At 40.2% G+C, this 17,600-nt stretch overlaps 1 protein-coding gene across 32 annotated transcripts in view; it reads left to right on the top strand.

The window, feature by feature from the left end:
- Positions 1-17,600, top strand: part of LMO7 (LIM domain 7) — a 129,139-nt gene that overhangs the window by 2,059 nt on the left and 109,480 nt on the right. The window lies entirely within an intron of this gene.

The raw sequence follows: 17,600 nt of genomic DNA, 5'->3' as shown, positions 1-17,600 counted from the left end.
CGGATTGCTTGTCTTTCTCTTAAGTTACTTCTTCGCCGCTCTCAGGCGGCTGAGATTAAAGGCGCTCCTCTTTCTGCCGGCGAACACTTTAGGAAGCACCAGCCTGCAATCAGAGTCACCTACTTCTCTCTCTATCCCTCTTTTTCTTCTCTTTTCCTTTCAAACGCTGCTGTCTGACCGCGCACAGCCTGTCAGAAGCCCTCTCTTTCCTGCGTTCACTGCGCAGCGGGGAAAGGCTGCGAGCGGCCGCACCTGAGCGCGGTGTGGGCACAGGCGGGGCCGTGCGGGACGGGGCACGCCGGGACAGCTTATGCTGTCAGTACGATGTTGCCTATAACTTTCTAGAGAGCGAACGTTCAAAGCAGGGTGTTACTCGTTACTTTTCAGCTATGTCTTAGCGAGTTTTCCAAAACCTGAGTTCGGGCTGCTTGGTTTTCTCTGTAAAACAATGACATCTAGTGCTTAAAGTCTATTGAGGACCGGCAGAGAGCTGTGAGCCCGGAGGACGGCAGGTACGGGTGTCATAGAAGAGCTTCAGGTGCCTGTTCTGTGCTTGTCGTTTGTGGGACCCGTTTGTCCGAGCTCTATTCACGAGCCTAAGTCACTAAAAGCACTCCTCTCTCATGTGTATGATCAACAAAGCATCTTCCCACCAAACGGCAGCACATGGGAGCCATAGCCATGCTTTGGAAGTGTAAAGTCTGTGCTCTTGATTCTGTAGTGGAAAGTCAGCATGCTCTCAGCTCCCTTCCCTCCCCATCAAATGTGCGCCTTTATACTTTGTTTCTGTGATGTGAAAGCTTTGCTCGTTTTAAAGTAACCCCTAAGCTTCCCCCCGGGTAAACTTTTACTTTAAACAGAGTGACTTGTAAACCTGGAGCTATCGATAAACAGGATGTTAAAAATTCTGTAGTGTTGAAGGGAAATGTAAATATTTATTTCAGTCTGAAGTGAGGTTTCCATTTCAGAAGGTCTGTTGCATGGCCCCCGCTCTTTAAATCCAGACGGACTGAAAACACGCAGCCAACCATTTCCGTTCTATAGGAAGAATAAAGATATTTTTAGAGTAATGAGACGTCCCGAGGTTTTGTGAGCCTTGGTGCAAGCAGTGGTACGTGTGTGATTGAGAGTGAAACCTGAAGCAACCCGCAATCCTAATGATTCAGCAATTAGTTCTGAAGGTTGGGCAGATTCCCAAATATTTATAGGTTTTTGAATGTTTCAGTAAGGTTTTGTGTGCCAGTTTCCCCTAAGTTTAGAGGAAGATGAAAGCATGCAAACGCTACCTCATATATTTTTAAGACAATGAGAAAAACAAGCTGTCTGTGAACTGTTCATGCTTTGCTAATAGAATCAATGTCAGCATACTTCTGTATTTCAGTTAAAAACTTCTTATTTTCTCAGATTTGAAGAGAAATAAATTGGTTAGCCCGAGCTCCAGCACCAAAGCTGAGGGTGATGTGTGATTCTCTTATATGAATGAGTGCTTGCCAGGTCCAGGGGGAGGGAGGGAAATGAAACAAAAAGGGGAGAAAGAAACCCTGTACCTAGAAACACTGGAAACCATTGTCTTTTTTTAAATCATTTTGTTGTTGTTCAGGTGTGTTTTATGATAATACAGACCAAGTCTGTAGTCTTTACGAGGCCATGTCCCCAAGCCTCTTGTAAAAGAGGGCTTGTGTACTGTGGAGAGCTGGTGGGGAATGCTGCTGCTTGTCTCTGTATACAGGCTACTAATTGAGGCGATTAGTCACTCTTGCAGGGTTGATGGCCTCGCGAATGAGCTTCAGTGAGAGAGTAGTGTTATTCTCTGTGCAAGACTGACTCTTGTCAGGTGCTCCCGTGCTGATGGCTTTTGAGGATCCCAGCCTTGGTGCTGTTGGCTTTTTGCATCTGAGTTTTGGGGTCTTCTGAGCTATGCACATAAAACTGCTGTTGCTCAGAATCACACACAGCTCGACCTTTTTTGGAGCACCTTGTGTGGGCACGTGGTGTGTCCAGTCATTACCTGAACAGAGAACTGAAATAACACAGCTTAGGAGCAGGCTCTGTAAGGTAGAAGTGTGTTTGCCAAAGCTAGAAATAGTCGGGCTTTACAATACTTTTACTAGGTTCTGTTCTGTATTATCCTAAACTTTAGAGAGCCAAAGCTATTCCTCAAAACCCAGACTTCTCCTCCAGATATGAACTGGCCCACTTTGCCAAGGCTGTTTCCCTGCACTCAGCCCAAGCTGTGGAAGGGCAATCCCCAACCTCTTCTTTTCCGCAGACCCCCACCAAGTTCATGTGTGCACTGATTGCTGGAACGAGGGCCCTCTCCCCAAAACACCCTATGCTGTGTTAGAGGAGCTCAAGTGGGCTGTTTTCTTGTAAAACCACCCCGCTTTACACTCGTGCTCTGTCTTTTAAATGAACTCTACTCTTCAGGTGAATGTCTATGGTTTGAAACTGTTTGCTGAAGTAACTTGAAACCTGACCCACAGTCTGTAAATCTTTACTTAGAGTGCCCTGGAGCAAATATCGTTTGGATTATTTTTTTTTTCTTTTTATTTTCCCCCCCCCCTTTTTTTTTTTTTTTTTTTTTTTCCCCCCTTCCCCTGCAGCAGCCAAATGCATGCCATGTACAAATCCTGTCTGAGAGAGAGTGGGAAGTGTGCGTGTGCCTGAATGAGTTGCTAGAGTGAACTAAAGCAGCTCCAGGAAAACCAAACAGAGAGACTTCGACAAAACCATTGAACTGAGAACAAGGTGTTGGGCCAAGCAACTTTTAGTGTTGCAAACTGTTAGACAGCCTCTCTCCATCTGATATTCTTCCCCTCATGGCTGAGCTGAGATTATTGAAGTTGGCTGTCCTGAAGGCTACTGATTTCATTTCAGGCTACCTTTGAAAGCGTCAGGCTTGGGACTGCAAGTGGAATCCATTAGTCTGGGGTCTGTTCTTCACACCATGTAACAGGAGAGGCCTTTCTGTCACTAAACCTGCCAAGTGCTGATGGAGAGGGACGTTTTGCTGCTGAGATTTCTGAAGATAATGTTTGGAAAAAGACCTCAGCGTGTGTAGAGTGCAACTAAGACAGCTCTGCTGTTCCAGTCTTGCCCGTGGCCATTACCTATGCAGTGAAATAGTCCAGCGCCACATGAATGCTCTTGTGTGTGTGAGCAACTTTATTACTTCATTACAGTGTGCATTTTCAGCGTAAAAAATGATCTTCCTTTGTAACTCAAAAATATTTTGTCATGTTTTGGATGTTGCTTCTTGCCTTTTACCAGGGAAGAGAAGTCTATGCATGCACATGCCCTTGCCCAGAAAAGTTGAAAAGCAAATTTAAGGAGCTGCTTGGAGACAAAGGTCAGCTTCAGGATAAAACCAAAAATCTTTTGGTTTGGACTGGCATTATAGCAATCAAATCCAATGAATGGTTTCTGACATGTGGTCACCAAATGCTTCTATTTGTTGAAACCATTCGGAGCCTGCCTTTCTACTGTATATTTTTATGCCTTCTGCAAATGCAGCACTAGGTCTAGCAGCAATGTTTTTCCTTTATTTGCATAGAGATCTTACTATAGTGGTTGTTTGGTTTTGTTTTTCCCCCAAGCATGAATCTAATGCATACAGTCTGGGATGGCAGATGGGAGAAGTAACTGTAAAGATAGAAGCTGGTCCAGACGCATCTTACTGTTCAAATCCTGTTCTCATAGTATGTTTATTTCAGTGGTATTAATTCCTTATGAAAAAGGCTTTTCTTGGTTTTGAATAAGGTATTTTCAGGTGGTGTGCAGTGAGCTTGTCAACATCTCAGATGGTGTGAGAGTAAAAAATATATGTATATTTGTAAGAAAAGGCAAATTCTGTATATTGTGTTGTCTAAGCCATGTCTAATAGCGGCTAATTCCGTCAAGTCATAAAACCTGGGTGGGCTGGGTTCTGCTGAACTTCTTGCAGCACTCCAGCCAAAGTTCTGGCTCACTTCTGCATAAGGGATGTATTTAAGACTCCATTAGGTATCTGCGTCAGTACTTCATTATTGTGTGTAAGTTATTGGCAGGGAGCCCTTGCATGGACTGTGTTTAAGTGTATCCAATTAATATACAAAAGTGAATTGATACAGAAGTATACATGCTGTTAAGTACATTCTATAGGAATGTAAATTCTAGAAATAATGTTTTCATTGGCTGCAAACTATGAAAGCACTTTGACAAAATGTCATATTGCTGGCATAGCAGTATGATGATTTGGATGGAGAGGGGACAGCATTGTTTTATCTGGTGAGTATTGCTCTCTATTACCTTGTCCCATCCTCCTGGTTCTTGGGAAGGATATCTGTGGAATATAGGGAGGTATGTTTGAGAGAAAAAACAGGGCCTTTTTCTTTTTGTTTGTTTGTTAGAGTTTACTTGTTTTCCAGAAAAACAATTTCCAAGTGTCTACTAGGTGAGTTTTATGTGTATTTATATATATATTTCAAGCTAACTGTACATTCACATTTCTTAGATGCCTGAAGTTAGTCTTCGCGCAACTGAGTGATGGGCACGCATAGCTTTTGGCTGAGCTGTTTCCTTTGTGGACAGTTGCCTCTTTGTAGTTTTCAGCGTTGTTTTAAAATTTTATATGGAATCAGCATCTGCAGGCACTTTACAGAGAATGATTAACTGGCTGAATATAGAAATGTCTATGTCATATACATATGGAAAATGCAGTGCTATTTAAGGAGTTCTACAGCAAACTTCGACTGGAGTTTTCTTTTGTTCTGTATTATGTGGTTACCAACTTGAGTCTGTTGTGGAGTCACTTTTGTTCTCTTCCTCCTGGCTTTTTTGTTTTGTTTTGGAACTGTGAGCTGCTTTTCCTTTAGTTTCCTTTAGTTTCATGAGGTCAAGTGTGTTTTCCTTTTGTAGTTTGGGGGAGGAGGTGAGATGATGATTTCCATGTTCGGCTTGTTTGGATTACAGTGGGCTTCTTTTAGCACCTTTTCTCTGTTAAACACTTATCTTGGTCCAAATACTGAAAGTTTTTAAAGAGCATGTGGGTATATTGCATTAGACTGTCTTTGCTGCGCTTTGGAAAGCACTTGGGTTTTGTTCTAAGAACCAGATACATTCCAGCTGTTCCTTGTACCTACCACTCCCTGTCTTTTAAGTTATTTTCACTCCTGGAGGAGGGAATTTTCTTTCTTTTTTATTTATTTATTTTTTTTTTCATTAGGAAGAAAACCAAACAAAAGAATTTTGTTTGTTCTAAATGAGACTGACCTAAATTTAACTATCAGTTATAAAATGGATTTTCCATCTTGAGCAGTTTAATGCAAGTTTATGTGTGTCCTGAGACTCAGTGTGCTAGAAATGTTTCTGCTAATCTATGATGTGTGCTTGACACACCTTTCATATTACATGAATTAGCTTAGAAGGAGTGTTTTGTTTTTGCTGTTTTTCACATATCTGAATGCTGTCAGTCCAGGGGAAAATCTAACTTGAAATGAATGTAGTGAGTAAGTATTCTTAAATTAAGTTCTTTGGTTGCTTGTACTATGAGCTTCTGTAAGAAATTGCAAATCTAACCTCTAATGAAGAGTGCAAGATTATTTTTTTTCCCCCCCGATGAAAAGGAAGATATATGGATGTGTCTTATGGTTTATTACTTTCCAGTTATATAGTTGTGAAGCCTTCATTTGTGTTACATTTTGAGAAGAAATGTAATTTCAGCAGTGTCTTGTATTTGTGCTACAGAGCATCTGGGATTATCTTAGGAGGGCATGAGGCTTATGAGATGTTCTTTATTGTTTTTCAGTGCAGGATGTGTTGGCACTTCTTTTTTTTTTTCCCCACCAGCTAATGTGGAACTCATATTCAGCTCTGAGTCGTTACTATTTGCTTTCTGCAACCTGAAAAGATGTTGTACTGAATTGAGGGTCAGCCTCCTCTCCCAGGTAATAGCGACAGGATGAGAGGCAATGGACTCAAGCTGCACCCAGTTTTCAGTCTGGATGTTAGGAAAACATCTTCTTGGAAGGAGTGCTGAGGTGTTGGAGCAGGCTGCTCAGGGAGGTGGCAGAGTCAACATCCCTGGAGGTGTTCAAGAAACATGTAGGTGTGGCACTGAGGGACATGGGTCAGTGAAGCTGGTGGTGATGGGCTGATGGTTGAACTAGATGGTTTTAGTGGTCTTTTCCAGCCTTTATGATTCTATTAGAAAATTAACTCAGTGTGCTAATTTTAAGAAACAGTTACTAATATGTTGGCTAAAAAAGCCAAAATTGTTCTCATATAACACATGTTTAAATGAATATCTGACTTGAAATAAATTCTAATAACTTAAAGAAAATTTTAAGCACTGGATCAGCCTGTCTTCCAAGAGCAAGCTCCATAGTTGTGTGTTTTTCATGGTACTGCGAGGTGTTGGTGAAACTCTAGTGTTCGGCCTATGCTGCTTCTGCTTCTTTTTGTGGTGACAGTGGCTCTGGTGATTTGGTTCAGGAAGTCCATCTGATGATAGAGACCTTCTTGATTGTGATTTAGGTTAGAGCATGTGCAAAATCAAGAAGAAAATGGGTTGCGAGGGGAAGCAATTGATTGGCTTTGTAGCATTTGGCTCCCGGGAGATGATAGACAACCATGCTCACACCAGGAAGGTAATGGGAACGGCTGAGCTTGCATTTTGGTAACAGCTCTTTAGTTGCATCCAAGTTGATGCAAGTGATGCAAGTCTTCATGCAGGAGATGAAGAAGGAGACACCTGAATTTAGAGAAGCCTGGAGGCCTCTTGAATCACCTGCTTCTGCTCATTACCTGCCTCTCTTCATTGCATGACTTGGGAGTCATCCACTCAGATGCACTGAGTGCCTGGGGTTGAAGTATAAGCTAGACACCTGAATTAGGGAGGCTTAGATCCATAAAGAACTTCTTCAGGATTTATTTCGTAAGACTTATAAATACAGTTGAAACTGTTTTAAATAGAAACTCTGCCAGGAGTTTCTGGGCTGAGGCATTTGAAAGAATTTGATATGCTTATAAACCAGCTTCCACTACGGCAGAAGCAGCACTAGCAGCTTGTTGGAGTTTCATTGTTTGGGAGCTGATCCCTTTGCTGGTTTTGGGCTGTCTGGCCCAGCAGTTCTGAAGCAATCACCTGCCATTCATAGCCACAATTGAACCCCAGATCTAATCTCCAGCCTTATGTGCAAATTCTTTCCTGGAAGTGCTTTACTGGCCCCGCTATTTCTCGTTTATTTATTTCCTTCAGGAAGGAATTTGAAAAATCCAGCTTGTGAAGTTGGTTCTGAGACTTTCTCCATGCTCAAATGACTATCAGTTAGTAAATCATGATGCAATAAAGAATGCAAGCAAATGAAGCCAGATGTCAAAGTGACTGTGGAGAATACGAAGAAAACTTAAGATCAGGGTTTAACGTTGCTATTGTGTGGTTTTTGTAGCAACAGCTGTTGTGCTACCTTGAAGAGCTTCTTTGGATGCTATTTCAGGTTAGGTGAAGCTGCATTTCCACTCCCGGAAAAAATTCTCTACCTGCTTGTGTTGTGCTGTCTTTGTGTAAATGCCACCACTGACAAAATATACGTTCTCGATGCACCTGAAAACACGATTCTGAGGAAAAATGGGCTAGACATCTGATTTTTAGATTATTTTACAAAAAGGATCATAAAATCATGGAGTGTTAGAGTTGGAAGGGACCTGTAAAGGTCATTTAGTCTAGCCCCCTCCTTCCCTTCCCCTCCCCCCCCCCCAGCGATGAACAGGAGCATCTTACAGCTAAATAGAGTAGAGCAGAAATAGAAAAGGGTTCTAACAATGATATTATTTCTCATAGCTGGCTAAAAGCCTTTCTGTAATTTATTGAAAGGCCAGCTGGGAATCTTCACTATGAGTTTTATGCGTTTGATCAAAAGATTATATAGAGTTGCTCTTATTTGGGCTGGATAAAAATGGGGTGAGGAAGAAGGTGTGTACAGATGGATATCTGTCACAGACATTTGCCTGATGCTCTGAAGGGGAAAAAAAAAAAAAAAAGCCTGATATAATAAACATTGACTTGATGTTTATTCAGGAAGGTATTGCTTCACTACTGTAAGCCTTGTATGTGGACAAATTTTTTTCAAAGTCCCCATTAAGATGCACAGACTAGGTTGCTCACTAATGACCTGGCTTCCATGCATCTGATAAAATCAAAAAGTCCTCTGTGACTTTGGGATAGGGCTTGCAGACGTGGGCTGTAATCTCATTTGGGAGCATCGCTGAAGACTCCAGGAAGTTCTGCATGTCAAGTATTGGTGTATACATTTGGGAACCCTGCACTGTGGAGGGATGATAGAGGAGAGAGATTGGTAATGTGAGGATGAGAAATGTGCTTCTAAGATTCTTTGGAAATAGCTGCTTTTTTTTCTTACAGGAGTGAATTTCTTGCTTTGTGAGTATTTCAGTTATTATTTTTTCTACAAGGTATTGGCTTAAATGCCCTGTTTTGCATTTGGGGTGTTTACGAGATGGGAGGAAAGGGAATGCTCTCTTGGTCTATTCTAAATTTATGAATTTATTCTAATTCTCACTTAATCTACTTTCAAATTTTGTGTTTGTGAAATTAGTATCTATTTTACCAACCACTGGGCATGAAAGCCTATTGTGAGATCTGGCTGAAAATGTGTGCACACATGATTCTTTCTTTCCTTTTCTTTCTTTCATACCTTCCCAGCTTGTGACATTCCATTTTCCATTGCTATCTTTGATCTTTTCTTGAGTAAATTGGTTTTCCTTGAAATTTATAGTGAGCAGGTTCTTTTCCTAAACTTAGGATATATTCTACTGAAAAGCAGTACTATTAATCGTCTGGTTCTCAATATGATGATTAATTTTGTCAGATTGAAAAATAGTCAGTATGCATGTTTCAGCAGCAAGATTTGGTCTTCATATGTGGGCAAGTCTTTTGAAAGAACCATATCTATTAATCATGGCAACAAAATGTAAGTTCGGAGCAGTGTCTTTCTGCAGAGGCACTGGTGCTGGTAGGCTGACATTAATTTTGTTCCCTATGTCTGGTGAGTAGATGTTTGATGTGTGCAAATTTCCAGGGGTGACTCACAGGATTGCTCCCTTTCCTCTACCTCCAGCCCAGGAGTCAGGATAGGGGAGGGTGTGCTTGGTGATAGAGTGACAGATCTTCTACCTTTCAGATAGAGGGGAATGAAACAAAGGATGTTGGTGTCTATCAGCTGTTTTTAGAGATCTGCCCGCCTTTCTCACCACAGTCTTTATTTTCTAATTTCCTTAGGGCATTATCTCTAACCAATCTGTTCTAGAGCTGTGTTATGAATATGTTATCTTTACTCCTACCTTGTCACTACTGTGTGGAGTCTGGGAACCAATTAATTTGATGAAGGCTCTGTTTAACAGATGTTATTACTGGGGAGGGTATGAAGAGGAGATCTGGATCTTGAGACCCTTATGCCAATCAATGTATACACTCCTTCACTCAGGTGAAAAAGTGCGTCTTCATTTCTTCTTGAGGCAAGCAGTAGTACTGTTTGGAAAAGAGCACTTTGTAGACTGCTCGTCAAGATAGATGTGACATGTGCCAATTCTTAGCCAACTAACCAATGTTTTGATCTACAGATGTGTATAACGTTGCTTAGACTGCATTTAATTTTTGTCAGAGGTGCAGGTTTAAGACCTTTGTTTCTATCTGCCCAACCTTGGTTATCTATGTGAAGAAATGTGGCCACAGTAATGCAGAAAATTATGCTAGCTAATGTACATCTAGCATGAATACCCATGTATTCCACAGCCTTGTTCACTGTAACTGTCTTCTGAGCCTAGGATACTGCAAGTTAATTTCACTGGACACAACTAATCCTTTTCATCAAATAATGAGTCCAAATAGCACTCAACTTCTGTTTTCTGGGAAAGAAAGTACAGAACATGCTTCTATGTAGTTTCTTCTGTCTGTCAGAAAATTTGTTTCCCAGAGTACTAATAATACATAGGTTCTTCAGCTTTTATAAAAACACAGTTGCTGTTCATCTCAAAGAGCTTGATAACCTTAGTTGTGGGATGTAATACCCTTACCGTGAGAAATACGTGTCAGAAATTTCATCAGATTGTTTTAAATCCTCTACATGTTTTTCTTAGAATCACAAAATGGCTTGTGTTGGAAAGGAACTTAAAAAAATCACCTATCTCCAACCCACTAACATGGACAGAGCTGCCCCCAACAGATGAGACTGCCCACAGCCCCATCTAACCAGGTCTTTAGGGATAGGGCATCTACAACTTCTCTGGGTAGCCTGTGCCAGTGCCCCACCACCTTCTGTGTAAAGAACTTCTTCCTAACATCTAACCTGAATCCACCCTCTTTTAGTTTAGAGCCATTCCTCCTTGTCCTGCTGCTATCAATCTGTGTAAAAAGTCAGTCTTCCTACTGTTTATAAGATCCCTTCAAGTACTGGAAGGTATGTATGCCCTTTCCTTTAGTATATTGGATGTGTAGTACCACACTATTAAAAAGTACATCTTATTATGAATGTTATCCTCTCCTGACTGCTTTTAACATGGTTTTAGTCCTGTAATTCAGAAAGAAAATGAGAAGTGTGAGGGAGGTGCAGATTAAAAATATATAAATCCATCCTGTGGTTGTCACTAGTCTGATGAGCGGTACTAAGGATTTTGAGGATTTAATAGTTCCCCAGAGCTTTTCTTACTGCATGATAACATTAATCAGGAACTGATTACTGCTGTACTTGTGATGTCACGCTTCTTGACTTAATAAAAGAAATTTTTTGCACTCTCTTCAAGTTCTGTGAGTGACTTCTGTTTTCTGACCTGGCTTTAATGGTATTCTCTTGATTTAAGAGTAGGTTTTACATTGGTAATGCTTTTTAGGTTACTGCTTGGAAAATCTGGTTTTAATCTTGAATTCCTAGTCACGTTTTTTCAGAGGCCCTCAATGGTAACCATGAATCTTCAGCGTGAACTAAACATTTGATTGTTTCCTGGATATCAGTGCCAGCACACTTTCTACTTTACACTGAATTTGACCAGAGTCTGTTGTAGAAACTTCCAGTGGTCATTAAAATATCAGTTTTGTTGATTATAGTTTTTTGGTTTTTTTTTCTTATCTTTACACTGACTCGTTGGAATATCTACATAGTGCACTTCTTGCTATTAAACTTCTGGCATAATTGGTTAAGAGTGCTGCCAGATAGCAACAAAACAGTTTTGTTTCAGTAATACAGTGACCAGCAGTAAAGTCTTTATTGACCTCTGGAACATTGAAGTGAGCTGTCAAGCCATAGCTGTCAGCCTGAAGTTGTGAAAAATCTCTGAAGCAGTGCCTGTTTCCAGGGAGGGAGGTCTCCAGCAGCCAGAACCTTCGTGCAATGCTGATTTAGAGCCTGAAGCCTCTTGCTTCTATTTATATAGTGTCAAACAGCGCTTGCTGATTTGCAGACGCCACTTGTTACAGACTCAGACAATGGGGAAACTGCTGCACAGAGCAAACCAGCAGCTTGTGTTCTCCCTCTGCATAGGTTCATTATTCTAACCAAGTTACTCCCATATACACAGTCTGGAAATGCTTGAGGTCTTTGATCTTGAAAACTTAATGTTTGAAGAATGTAAATGATGCACTTCTTTGATCTGCTTCTTAAATTAAATGGTAATTGTCAAAATTACATTAGGCAGCTTTCCACTTGAAGGTTTGTGCTTCTTATTTCACACTACTCTAATTTTAAGCCATGTGTTGTTGCTGTTTTTTTTCATCAGTGAATTCTGGTAAGGGGGAAATCCTTGCATTTCCATATGGTCTAATTATCAGCAGTGTAGTTAGTAGTAGACCTTGACATGCAATTCCTCTAACGCCAGCCATAAGGGCCATAAGTTTGTCTGTGTATGCTGGGTGTATTCATAACTGGGGAAGTGGGAATCTTTAAGGGTGAGCAGAAACAAACTAAGAGATTTCAGGCTGTGTGTGCCCAGAATGGGAGGACCTGATGCATTCTTTGTAAGTTGGCAGGAAATGCTTGGGCATATGTTCTGCTAGGATCTGAGGATGTGTTCTCTCAAGCATCTGTTGACAGCCAAATAGCAGAAACTTGATCTGAATTCTTCTGTTACTGAACTATTTGCTGTTTACATTCCAAATTACTCATCTTATATTCAAAAACCTACGAGATAATTCAAGGTTTCTAAAATGTTGATGAAGCTCATGCAAAGTTCAGTCTGTTCTAATACGCTTTCATCAGCTTTCTAATTTGTTTTCATCAGAAAACATCAACTTGCTAGTACCTAGAAATGTATCTATCATATTTACCATAAGCAATGTTAAAGACTTCTCTGACTTTGTCCTATTTTCGTATAAAAGGGCTCTTTGAAGTCTGAAGGCCATATCAAGCTGCCACTAATAACTCAGAAAATTATTCAGAACTGTATTCTTGTGTAATAGTTTCTTTCAAGCTCCTCTTGGTCTAAGGCCAACTAAAAATCAGCTGCTAAACTGAAATCTTAATTACGTCCTTAATTGAAAACCACACATTTATTTTATTATTAATATTTGTTTAGGAATGTAGAGATTAAGCTTGTGGGGGAGAAAGTTCAGAATGGTTTGTGCTGAGTGTCTGCCACCATGGCATGGCTGGAGGATGGGCTTTGGGGGTGGGGTAGGGGGGCTTAGATCAAATAAAGATTGTTTAAGTTCCAGTTCAAAAACAGTCTGTGGGGAGTAGGGTTTTCTCTGTTCTGAATATCTTCACGTGGACCTTCTGCTGTAACTCATGCTATGCAGTCCTGAAAACAGTCTTGTTTCCTATCTCCTCCAGATTTCCTTTAGTGATGTTTGAATTAAACTCAACATTGTGGTGAATTAACATGTTGCTACTTACTTCCAACTTCTATTTGTGTGTGTGCTGGCAGATGTGAACATTTGTTGCTAGTAATTTGCTTAGGATGTTAAGCGACCTGATGGCTTTGGTGTCTTCCATCAGAAGTGGGAAATGGTCCTACTGTGGTGAATGGGAAAATCTCCTTTCAAGAGCTATGTGTAGGATGCCTACACATGTGAACTTTAAACACAAAAGAGAGAGTATTTACAGCAGGGGAGATAAACAGTTGCTATGGAAGAGACTAAAAACTTGATATCAGTATTCTGGGATTATGAAAATGATTTAGGATAGGGTTCTGTGCTTTAGCATGATACCATCCTTGCTAAAATACCTTCTAGATGGATAAATATTGAAATAATAATAATAATTCCAGATAACGGTTCTGAATAAATAAAAAATTGGCTTTTTCTTATAATAAACAATCAAAAACAACACCTGGGATTTAGATGGTTTTCATTTCTCTTGACCTAGAATGCTTCTCTCTAGATAGTCTCTTTCAGATTTGTTTTCCCCTGTGAGCTCCTTTGTCTCTGACATACTTTTGAAGAAGCAAGACCTGTAGAATCATTAAAAAATGAATCCTCAGGTAGATGTGTAATAAAAATATCCAGCTAAAATGCTTGTTGCTCTTTGAAAGTTGGCTGGGACACAGAAAGGTACAGGAGCCCCACTTTTTTTCTGTATTTTTTTTCCCTGTTTTTTTCACAGTGGTTAACCTCCTTTAAATTCTAGTTAGAGCAAGTCATTCATTACAGCAGAAAACTTTTGAAGTTCAACTTTATATATATAGTTTTTTACCTTCAGACTTGAAGAACTTGAAATAAATTCATTCTCAAGGTGCCCAAGAACTGGGTAACTTGTATTTCTTGCTGAATGGTGTTACCAATTCACTGCTCCTTTAAGGCTAGCCTAAAACAAAGCAAAAAAATAGAGTGCCTTAAACTTCAGACCAAAGCTTTGATGTTGAATGAATGAATTGTCGGGGGATAGAAAAAAAGAAGCCCTAGGTGTGTTCTGTTTCACAGATCTAAACAAACAAACACAAAATAGTGTCTGCTGCCACTTTCAAAGCTGATGTGGTGAGTGTCTCAGAGGCAAACTCTCACAAACTTTCTGGAGCTTCCCGTTTCTTCCCTAAAATATATCCTTTTTCGCTTTTTTTGTGTTGCTTTTGTCACCTTGTGCAGGGATCTAAATAGGTATTTAGATAGCATAGTGCTTAACTGTTTTCCTATTTAGCTTCTCACATTGGCAGAAAAAGGTTTGATGGGGACATCTCAAGCTATACTTGCTCCTTGGAGATTTTCTTACCAGCAGGAACATGATGCTTCTCTGAAATGGCAGGAATTAAAAAGGACCAAGTTTTAAACTTGTTCTTGTCTTCCTGTAAATGTATGTTGTGTTGAGGGATGTGATTTAACTGGGAAGCATTGGTGATGGTTGGACTGGATGATCTTCCAGGTCTTTTCCAACCTTGATAATTCTGTGATTCTGTATATATGTGTGTCTATATACAAATTTGTGTATAATCGTGCATCAGGGTTCCTTTTCTATTTTATAATAAGTAGTATGTGCTGATTTTTGGCATTGTGTCTTGAAATCATGTTTAAATTAAACACTAGTAGCTGGATAAAATGGGCTTAGACAGGCTTTACTTTGTTTGGGTGCTTTAGAGCTAATCGTTTACAAATTGCTGAGCTTAGGGGCACAAATTAATGACATTCCAGCATCTTAAAATAACCCTCGCTATGTCATACTGAAAAAATGTGTATTTGAAGCTCAGATGCTGTGAATTGAACAAATGTTTCATTTATGTAGGGGGCAAAAAATAGCATTGAGGAGTTTAGCTGGTATTTTGTATCAGTTACTTTCTGTTAATCTGACCAATGTTGCACATTTTCAAGTAGCATGACATGATCTGTAATGTTAGCAAAAATTATTAGCTATGAAGAATTTTCAACTATAGTGTTTTTCACATTATTATTTTTCTTTTTTAGCTGGTATACTGGTATCAACAATTGCTAACAAAACATTTTGCTGGTTAACGAAAGGTCTATTGCTTCTTCTGGCTTCACTTTGTACAAAGCTTTCAGATTTGCTGAAAAGAACATCTTCCATTGCAGTGTGCTGTGACTTGCTCTAATCCAAGGGTTCAGAAGGTAGTTTGCAAAGATTCTTAGCTTGCCAATTAAAGTGTTTATAAGGGAGATGTTTCACTCTGGAGTAAGTAATCTTAAAATAAATACAGAGTGAATTTTCCAGAATTGTTTCATAATACTTTTCTTTCATGTGGAGGTGCTATACTGTAGACATATTCTTATCTATGTGGAGAAAAACATAATAACCTCTTTTGTTAGTGTTTTTGTTGTTGTTGTTGGGTTTTTTTTGGTATTTTTTTAATATTCTTATATATATATATATATATATATATATATATATATATATATTTGGCTTTGAATGAAAGCCATTAAATGAAAGATGAGCCATCCCCTTAGGTTGTCTTTACTGACCCCATATCTCCAGTCATCAGTCTCCACTGACAGATTTGTAAAGGCCTGATAGTCTCTTTTCACAGGCATACTTTTGACAGGGACACGAGTCTGAATTTGGCACATATTCAGGCATACGTAGCCTTTATTGCACCCTGCTTTCTGACTGGGTGGGTTTTTTATTTGAGTTTTGTTGGGTTTTTAGTTTGTGGGTTGTTTTGTTGTTTGTTTGTTTTGGGAGAGCCACCATATAGAAGTTTTATCCTAATGAAATCTTGGAGAGCTACTTGTGATCTACCAGCTTTTAATTCCCACGTTTGGGAATTTTTGAGGTTGGTACTGTTACTGTGATGTGTTTGCTCACCAAGCCAGAGAGTCATCTCAGCTGTTCAGGGTACTGTGAATTCTGCCTAAAATCAGTGTTAATGTGGTGCAGGACTGAAATGGCAGTGGAACTGGATTTATCTGAAGACTTCTCCTGTGTCCAGCACTAAATGTAGGCAAGGGGAGGAGAGGCGACACTGGCAAACCAGAGTGTAGCAAAACTTTGTCCTCACTGCTAACTGAAGGCAGGGTTATATGGCCACTGTTCTAGCTCACTGGTAACAGAGCAGGCAACAACTGTCTGTTCTCACTTTTCTGACCCAGTTTCTCTAGTGGAACTATGAACAGCAGATATTCCTGAAATTCCCATTTTCAGAGAACCATATAATCATAGAATCACAAGGTTCAAAAGGACCTGCAAGATCATCTAGTCCAACCATCCTTCCTTTACCTTAGCTAGCACAAGCTACTACACCATTTCGTAGTTCCTCATCCAGACACCTCTTGAACACTGTCAGGTATGGTGACTCCACCACCTTCCTAGCAGCCATTCCAGTATCTGTCCACTCTCTGAGAGAAAAAGTTTTTCCTTGTATCTAGTCTAAATCTCCTCTGGCACAACTTGTGGCCATTTCCTCAAGTCCTGTTTGTTGCCTAGGAGAAGAGGCCAAACCCTCCTCATCACAACCTCCCTTCAGGAAGTTGTAGAGTGCAATGAGGTCTCCCCTGAACCTCTTGTTCTCCAGACTGAACAATCCCAGCTCCCTCAGCTGCTCCTCATAAATCCTGTGCTCCAGACCCTTCACCAGTTTCATCGCCCTTCTCTGGATGTGTTCCAGAGCCTCAATGTCTTCCTTGTAGCAAGGGGCCCAAAACTATACACAGTCCCTGAGGTGCAGCCTCACCAGTGCTGAGTACAGGGGGATGGTTACTTCCCTGCTCCTGCTGACCACGCTATTTCTAATGCAGGCTAGGATGCTGTTGGCCGTTTTTATCCCCTGTTCCTTCAGTTCTTTCCTCTGGCAGAAAGATTGTGTGGATTCTTGCATTGTCTGCCTTGAGGCGGAAGAAAATTGATGTTCTTTGTGTGCCTGAACTGATAGGCCTTGAGCAGGTGGATTCTTGTAGCACCTGTAACCAAAACTTGTGTAATGAAGTCCAAACCTGTTCTTATTTTGAATGTTCCTTTCCAAAAAATAAATACAAGTTTGTTATTTTTCTAATGTGGTTTCTGGAGGTTCTTCAAAGAACACACAGGAGTAGCTGTAGCAACCCTTTCCCCTGCTACCTACCCTACTCTCATATAATTCTCTAGTTGGAGGTGTCCAGGAACACTCTCGTCCATCAGAGCATTTAAGTCTGTTTTTAACACTTTGTTGTGTTTAGATCAAGACAAAACTATATTGTGGAAAAGAAATTTAAAATTATTGTTGTCTGATATGATCATATAATCTCTGTGGAGGTGTAGGAAGCACCAGCAGTGTATAAGCAACCTTGGCCGCCAGTCCTTCTATGGCATCTCCGGCAGTCTCAGGGCAGCAGCTGGAGGTCCGCAGTTGGACTGCCAACACTTTCCTTCAGCTATGCAGAATCAATTACCTTGTGTGCAAGGAGTAGTCAGTTTCTTCTGCACCCATTCCCAGCCAGTGATGGGAATTAGCAGTCTGAATAGAATGATCTATTTTGTAAGCAGAATTTTTCACTGTGTGTATACTACACATATATTATGCTGGATGCAGCCAGCAGCTTAGTTTCTAAATTCTAGTAAAACTTATTTTCCTATGCATTTTTTTTTTTTTTAAATATCATTACCCTAGTAATAAAAGGCCTTGTTTGGGTTATATATGATAGTGTAAGAGGCATTTAAAATGTGCATCTTCAGACATAATAATTATTCCGATCTGTATAA

The sequence above is a fragment of the Coturnix japonica genome, chromosome 1 (assembly GCF_054131305.1).
Source record: "Coturnix japonica strain WE chromosome 1, WE-NBRP24, whole genome shotgun sequence".
In the NCBI taxonomy this organism is placed as follows: Eukaryota; Metazoa; Chordata; class Aves; order Galliformes; family Phasianidae; genus Coturnix; species Coturnix japonica.
This window is presented reverse-complemented; position numbering and strand designations above follow the sequence as displayed.